At 40.5% G+C, this 8369-nt stretch overlaps 1 long non-coding RNA gene across 2 annotated transcripts; it reads right to left on the bottom strand.

Moving 5' to 3' along the window:
- Window positions 1-729: 729 nt before the first annotated feature.
- LOC112396140 (uncharacterized) lies at window positions 730-7968 on the bottom strand. Of its 2 annotated transcripts, XR_003002507.1 has the most exons (4): window positions 7756-7968; window positions 7016-7106; window positions 6767-6836; window positions 761-788 (listed from the first exon to the last, which is right to left on the bottom strand). It is a non-coding gene; the product is annotated as an uncharacterized LOC112396140 (long non-coding RNA). The 2 variants fall into 2 exon arrangements; XR_003002506.1 differs by having other exon boundaries at window positions 730-788; window positions 6767-7106.
- Window positions 7969-8369: the final 401 nt, after the last annotated feature.

Raw genomic sequence — 8369 nt, 5'->3', positions numbered from 1 at the left:
TCCATTTTGCAGGAAAACAAAATGTCTTCTGCAGGCTATGTCGATCATCAGTTTACCAGTTAGTGATGACCTCAATATTATTTTTCTTTAAAATCTTCAAATGACAAACATTAAAAATCATTTAAAATGCTTCACAAAACTCAATTTACATAGGACTGTTCCATGTTATAACAGTATATGTATATCAAAGCGATATTTTCTAGAGATACTCACTGTAACTATTGTAACTATAAAAAGTTACATAGATATAGATATCTAGAAAGAGATAGATTTACAGAACTAATTTTTTAGCCATGAATGAGTTTTACTACTATTTCTCTTTTGCTTTTATTATGATGAATTGAAAATAATATAAAAGGAATGTGGGTTCCATTAAAGAAAACATTAAGTGGGTGATTAGATTGGGCAATTTAAGAAAATAAAGATAAGAGGGGAGAACAGAAATTGGTTAAATCAGATACAAGAGAGACTTTTATTTTTTATTTTTATTGTTTTTAAAATTTATTTTTGGCTGTGTTGGGTCTTCGTTGCTGTACACAGGCTTTCTCTAGTTGCGGCGAGTGGGGGCGACTCTTCATTGTGGTGCGTGGGCTTCTTATTGCAGTGGCTTCTCTTGTTGTGGAGCATGGGCTCTAGGCATGCGGGCTTCAGTAGTTGTGGCTTGCGGGCTCTAGAGCGCAGGCTCAGTAGTTGCGGCGCGCAGGCTTAGTTGCTCCACGGCATGTGGGATCTTCCTGGACCAGGGCTTGAACCCGTGTCCCCTGCATCGGCAGTCGGATTCTTAACCACTGTGCCACCAGGGAAGCCCAAGAGAGACTTTTAGAAGGTACACAAAGATTGAAGAAATTACAAACCCCAAACAGTAAATTCCCTAGGTAGTGACACACACAATTGCCTATGAAGTGACCACTATTCAATAGCTGACCAGTTTGGAGTAATATTTAGCCTGATGGTTATTCTCTTCCTACGAGATAGTTTCTCCCATCACTGTTAAGCACAGAAAAACAGCAAAAGGAGAACACAAAAAATATCACTAGGTAATAAGGTAGGGCATCTAGGACTTGCCAAAACATGTATGGGATAGTGTGCCTGTTTATTTTAACATTTCAGGGGTGTGTGCAGTAGGAAATAAAACACCAAGAACTAGGACTATAGAACTGAAAGAGATAAGAGTTGATAAACAATTAAAATGTGGACTTGTGAGCAGCTGAAGTGCTTATTTCAGAATGAGGCATATTTAACTAGCAGGGTTTACAAGATGTCAGAGGACATTTCAAATGGATATTAAAATTTTTAAAATATTTGACTAACAGTATGTAAGAATTGTCTCTTCTAAGGACATTCATGTTTAAATAGAGATTAAGTATTAAATGCAAAGGATGATGTAAGTGACATGGGTTAAATAACGGGGAAGAGTTGAGAATGGCAATGATGGGATTTTTCCTGTTGTTCCAGAAATTATACTAGATTCATGATTATATCTTGTACCTAAAGTCAAAATCACCCTTCTGCTGTAAGCCTACGATATTTCGTTACTATGGATGAAAAAAAGAGTAACAAAAGGACAATGAACATACATACAGAAAAATATGTGAAGCTTTTATAAATATTTACATAGGCAAAATGAATTAATTTAGAATAAATTTTTAAAAACTAGATATTTTGTCCAGAAACAAATAAAGAGATTGAGTTGCCTGTTGGTGAACAGCTGAATTTTCTCATTAATATGCTTCTTGTTCTTCTTGATCATTGATTCATAGGTAAAAGGCTTTGTATGAATAATTCTCACTATATTGCTAGGTCATAAACAAGACCTTCAATCAGCTCATCTGTGATGGTTAATCTTATGTGCCAAGCTGATTAGGCCAGACACCCAGATATCTGATCAAACACCAGTCCAGATGTTGCTGTGAGGTGTTTTTTAGATGAGAGTAACATTTAAATCAATAAACTATGAGTAAAGCAAATCTGGGCCTTAGCCAGTAAGCTTAAGACCTTAAGGAAAAACAGACAAAGGTTCCCCAAGAAAGAGGGATATCTACCCCCAGATGACCTCGGATGTGAGCTGCAACATCAACTCTTTCCTCTTCCCAAGTCTCCAGCCTGCTGGCTTATCCTGCAGAGTTAGAAATTGCCAGCCTCCACAATCGTGTGACTGATTCCTTAAAATAAATCTCTTTATATCTGTAAACACACACATTCCATTGGTTCTTTTTCTCTCGAGATTCCTGACTACTACACCAACATTCCCATTATTAAAATGTCATGGGTACTAGCAAGGAACACGTGGAATTTGAAATGGAAAAAAAACATTTATATCAGCATTCAAAAAATGAAATACTTTGGTATAAATCTAACTAAACATGTACAAGATGTATATGAGGAAAACTATCAAATTCTGATGAAAGGAATCACAGAAAAACTAAATAAATGAAGAAATGATCCAGGTTCATGGATAGGAAGACTCAATATTGTCAAGATGTCAGTTCTCCCCAGCTTTTAACAGATCAACACAATTCCAATCAAAATCACAGCAAGTTACTTTGAGGATACTGACAAACCGATTCTAAAGTTTATATGGAAAGACAAAAAACCCAAAATAGCCAGCACAATATTGAAGAAGAACAAAGTTGGAGGAGTGACACTACCAGACTTCAAGACTTACTATAAAGCTATAATACTCAAGACAATGTGACACTGGTGAAAGAATAGACAAATAGATCGATGGAACAAATAAAGTACCCAGAAACAGACCCATACAAGTGTATTCAACTGACCTTTGATAAAGAAGTAAAGCAAAAAAATTAAGAAAAAATAGTTATTTCAACAAATGATGCTGAAACACTAGACATCCACATGCAAATATACCTTAGGTATGTTCTTCACAAAAATTAACTCAAAATAGATAATAGACCTAAATGTAATTTGGGAAACTACAAAACTCCTAGAAGATGACACACAAGAAAATCTAGATGACCTTGGATTTGATGATGATTCTTTTAGATATAGCATCAAAGGCATGATCAGTGTGAGAAATAGTTGATAAACTGGACTTAAACAAAATTTAAAACTTCTGCTCTGAAAGTCAAGAGAATGAACTGGAAGACAATATTGCAAAAGACATATGTGATAAAGGATTGTTATCTAAAATATACAAGGAACTCTTAAACCCAGCAATTAAAAAATGAAAAACCTAACTTAAAAATGAACAAACGATCTGGACATCTCACCAAAGAAGATATACAGATGGCAAATAAACATATTGTATGTCATCGGAGAAATGCAAATTAAAACAACAGTGAGATACCACTAAATGCTTATTAGATGGACAAAATTCAAACCACCAAAAACACTAAATGCGGGTAAAGATGTGGAGCAACACGAACTCTCATTCTTTGCTGATGAAATGAAAATAATACAGCCACCTGAAAATCACTTCAGGTTTCTTACAAAGCTAACCATAGTCTTACCATCAATCTTACCAGCAACAGTGCTCCTTGGTATTTACCCAAATGTTGAAAACATGCCCACACACAAACACAAAAGACTGCACGTTTATAGCAGCTTTATGATTGCCAAAACTTGGAAGCAACCAAGATGTCCTTCAGTAGGCATTTGGATAAATAAACTGTGGTACATGCAGATAATGGAATATTCAGTGTTAAAAAGAAATGAGCTTTCAAGCCATGAAAAAATACGGAGGAATCTTTAAAGCATATTACTAAGTAAAAGAAGCCAATATGAAAGGGCTACATACTTTATCATTCCAACTATATGTCTTCTTGAAAAGGCAAACCTATAGGTACAGTAAAAAGATCAGTGGTTGCCTGGAACTGGCTGGGGAGGGGGGCATGAATAGCCAGAGCACAGAGGATTTTTAGGGCAGTGAAACTGCTCTGTATGATATTATAATGGTGGATATTATACCATCATTATATTGGTGGATATCATTGTACATTTGTCAAAGCCCATAGAATACACAATTCCAAGAGTGAACCCTATTGTAAACTACGGACGGTGGGTGACAATGATGCCACTTTCACTGTACTTTCACTGACTTTGACAAACGTCAGCTCCATGTTAGGCCCATAGTCCTACCCATCCCCCTTTCCTCAGGGCTAAACTTTTGTCTACTCACAGGGAATGCACCCAAGCCAGATGAGTTCCCTGTCAACTTTTACTCTTGCCTTCACCTGACATGAAAACTGGAAGAATGCCTTTTGCTGATGCAGTTGGTTAATGGTCATGAGACCTTGAGGGGAAGGAAAAACCCCTGGTTCCAGTTCCAGTTCGTGTGGATGTGCTTCTCACTTGGTAGTCAGATTCTGTTTTTAGCTTTGGCCCCTTTTAATCCCCCTGTACCCCTTTTGGTGGTGCTAAATGCAGCTACAATTGTCTCTGGATCATCTGTGTGGGGGATCCTTCCTGCCTGTATGTAAATTACCCACAATAAGCTTCATAGTTGCACTTTATGGAGTTGCCTGCTTTGTTTTTTGGTCTTAAAGTTCCTTTTCAGTTCGGAGGATATTATTAGATATCTCCACCTCCCAACTGGGTAAGTGTGTAACTTGCTTCTCAATATCACTGTAAACCTAAAACTGCTCTAAAAAATATCCTATTAAAAAATGTCATGGGCTGTTAAAAACCCCACTATGAGATTGCAAGTGTCTATTCATTTCTTTCCAGCTGAAGTTGAGGGCACAGCCAGCAATTAAAACATGATTTACATTAAGTTAAAGGATAAAGTAGCATTTTAAAACCATCTGCCATTACTTGCATTATTTATTCAAAGGGTACTACTGTGTAATTGCCGATTTGTGCTGAATAAAGACAAATGTGTTCTCTTTATTGAAGAACTTACAGTCCAAAGATAGAATGGAAATTTAGGAACAACTTTAATTTTTCAGGATCATCAAAACAGGCATTCTAATGGAGGGAGGTAAGTCCAAAGACACTGCTGTGGGTAAGACTTTTTACCCAACATATATATTTATAGTTCTTGTACCTAATAGCATATTGAACCAGACTGTCCTCAGTTTGGCCATAGTGTTGGTTTATACGTATTTTTAAACTTGGCAAATTGTTATGGATGCATATTTCATGAATCTAATAATATCAAATAAATGACATTAAATTATACTCTCAAAACTTAATTGTTCTGGGAAGCAGCCGCATGGCACAGGGAGATCAGCTCGGTGCTTTGTGTCCACCTAGAGGGGTGGGATAGGGAGGGTGGGAGGGAGACGCAAGAGGGAGGAGAGATGGGGATAAATGTATATGTATAGCTGATTCACTTTGTTATACAGCAGAAACTAACACACCACTGTAAAACAATTATATTCCAATAAAGATGTTAAAAAAAACGTAGTTGTTCAAATATGGGAAGGGGAATCTCTTGAGTTCCGCTGAACCATTATCAGTCATTCAGAAGTGTTCACCTCTATGTATCAATAAAATGTGCTATGCTTAACAAATTCAGAAGCAGCAGCATTTTACAACTGGAGAGTTCTTTTTTTTTTTTTTTCCTAGGCATTTAAATCTGCCATGTATTCCTATAACTAGTTCTTGGTTTGCTTTAGTTTTGCTGTTGGTGGATTTGTTTTGTTTCATTTGGGCCATGTGAACCGTTTCGCCAAACTTATAGCTTAATACATGAATTAAACCCACTTTGCTCTTGAAGATTTTCATGTTGCAACTTTCCCATTAGAGAAGACAATTTGACATTGTGTAGCTTTAGATTATTATGATCACACTGAAGACTTATGTCCACTACTTTCCTTTCCCATTTCCTGTTCCAACAGTACTGATCTACCCCAAAGCTCCTGCATTTTATTCCTCTCTGTGTATACATACTCTTTCCTGTGCTTGCAGTGTTCTACCCTCCCTCTGCCTGGCTTACCCCTTAGCTTTGCAAACCCCGGTTTATGTGTGCCCTTTCCTAGGAAACTCACCTTCCTTGCTCCCCAAGACTTAAACACTCTATCTGCTTCCATCCAGTAGCTTACCCAGATACACGATATGTACTTCAAATGCTGCTGTTAGTTCATGGTGCCATATTGCAACTTATTTTTATTTATTTATTTTTCACAATCTGTCCCCCTCTGAGTGCATGATCTTTCTGTCTGGTTAGATGCTGTATTTTATTCATTTCTATGTTCCCATGCCCACATGTATTTTCTGGCCCATAGTAATTGCTTAAGAAATGTTGGATGAATTTAATTAAGTGATACATATTACTCCATCAGCAGCAGCAGGTAATGTTTTATTTGAAATCCAGAATATATTTGTTTACTGCTTAAAAATCAAAAGTTAACCTAGAGAAGTTAGCATCCTAACCATGCATTGCCCACCCCCTCTGCACCCCAGTACCCTTTTCACTTAAATAAGAAGCTATTTTATTCTTGCAGTTTCTGCTAATTGAGAAGGCAGTGTGATTGAGCTGCATTAATGCAAGTGGGATTTGCCTAGACATCAATAAACTCAAAACGCTCCCGGTGGGCCACTTGTAGTGTCAATAAATGTTCATAATTACTTGCTCCTTTGAGTATTTTAGACCCAACCTCCTATTCGCTCTGCTGTGAGCAGAGGCCTAAGAGGTTCTTAACTTTCTACATCTTAGGGGAAGAATGGCAAACATTGCCAGGGCTCTCGGGTTTTCAAGCAAAGGTGTTGGCTGTTATCCTTGTTATTTTAAGCTGTCAAGGGACTGGAAATCGGAACAGCCACTCCTGTGCCCCTCCAGCAGAGGACTGGGGGTGAACCTCACCGTTTCTGGGTTTAGGAAGGTGTAAACCCCAGGGGCCAAGAGTGGATGACAGCTGGAGACACCCCTCAACCTGAAAGAACAAGAAAATGAATTGAGAGGCTCCGGGGGAAGGGGTGGAGGTGAAGAATTTGGGACCCGCTCAAATAGATGGGGGAAATCCTGGCTGCCAGGCACTATGTCACCCGAGGAGTGGCTCCCGACCCACCTCCACCACCCCTCAGTAAAAGCCAAGCCAAGGCATGGTACAACCTGAGTTGCAAGCTTCTCTCTGGGTGAGGGCGGAGATCCAAGACTTGGAGAAGGTCTCTGAAGACTAGAACCTAGGACGGGAAAGGTGCCCCTGCCACACAATACAATAGAAGTAAAAACAAAGAGTAAAGGGGAGGAGAGGGTGAAAATCAGGCTAAATGCACATTACTAAGACTTTCAGAGAAAAGCTGGCTCTTCCATTTTTTTCCTTCTTTTCTTCCTTCCTCTCTTCCTTCATTTCTTTTCTCCTTCCTTCCTTCGTGTATGTGTGTGTGTGTGTGTGTGTGTGTGTTGTGTGTGTGTGTATAGGTGTACTTGCATTTGAAAAGGAGGTCCTACTTTTCTCAGAATCCTGTTTCTCAGCAGGGAAGTTCAAGTGGGATTGGAGTTTCGTTGACTCCTGCGTGAGGAGTTTCCAAATGGCAATGAACGAGTCACATAAATATCCATGAAGTTCCTAATGACACCTCTGTCATCAGTTGTTTCCTGCAGAATTCTGAGTCGGGGTCGTCATCCACCACCCACGCTGAGTGGGCGATCGGCTGATCTGCTCGCGTGTGTATTTGTACTTTCCGGATTGAGCGCTGCACGGAATATAAACTCCTTCCCTATCCCTCCCCGCATTCACTCCACTTAAGAGGGCGTGCGTTTGTGTGTGCGCGCGCGCGTGTGTGTGCGCGCGCACGTGTGTGTATATTTAGCAAAGACGCTTGGAAGAAAGTACCCCTCTTACTACCCACCACCAGCTCTATCCGATAGAGCAGGCGTCTCCGATCTGTCCCCAGCTGAGGTGTCCTCTCCACGTTGATGCGGACTATCTCGGTGCTTCCTTGTCCACAGAGCTAACGCTTTGGTGTCCCGAGAAGGCGACCTGACTTCTTAGTGCGCTGCTCTCTTCCCACGGTGTGCGAGCACTGGTGCGTGCGTGTGCGTGTGTGTGTACACGACTGTGAGCTTGTGAGCTTCCTCTCTGTGCACAGTTCAGGCAAGGCCGGCGACGTTACTCTCCAAGCAGCCGCCAGCGACTAAAGGCAACAGCAGCCTCCGCCCCTGAGTCCCGTGATTGGCTGGTTTTGTTCATCATTTCCATGCTAGGAAAAGGGAAGGGCCAGTGACGCCCCCGAACCCGGCTGCAGAAGCGGCCGCCACCTCCAATGTACAAGGTGTCTCTTCGGAAAAAAACCTGAGCCCCAGGGAGGCGGCGAGGAGCGACCGGGTTAGGGCTGGCGGGAACTGCGAGAGAGTGCGCTGGGCAGCGCTCGAGGACCAGCGGGAGCTTGGCCGCAGAGGACCCTCGAGACCTGCTTCTGAGATCCCAGCTCCACGCTCTCCTCCCATTTTACAGATCCTCCCC

Source organism: Neophocaena asiaeorientalis, unplaced genomic scaffold (assembly GCF_003031525.2).
Source record: "Neophocaena asiaeorientalis asiaeorientalis breed wild unplaced genomic scaffold, Neophocaena_asiaeorientalis_V1.1 scaffold146, whole genome shotgun sequence".
NCBI lineage: Eukaryota > Metazoa > Chordata > Mammalia > Artiodactyla > Phocoenidae > Neophocaena > Neophocaena asiaeorientalis.
This window is presented reverse-complemented; position numbering and strand designations above follow the sequence as displayed.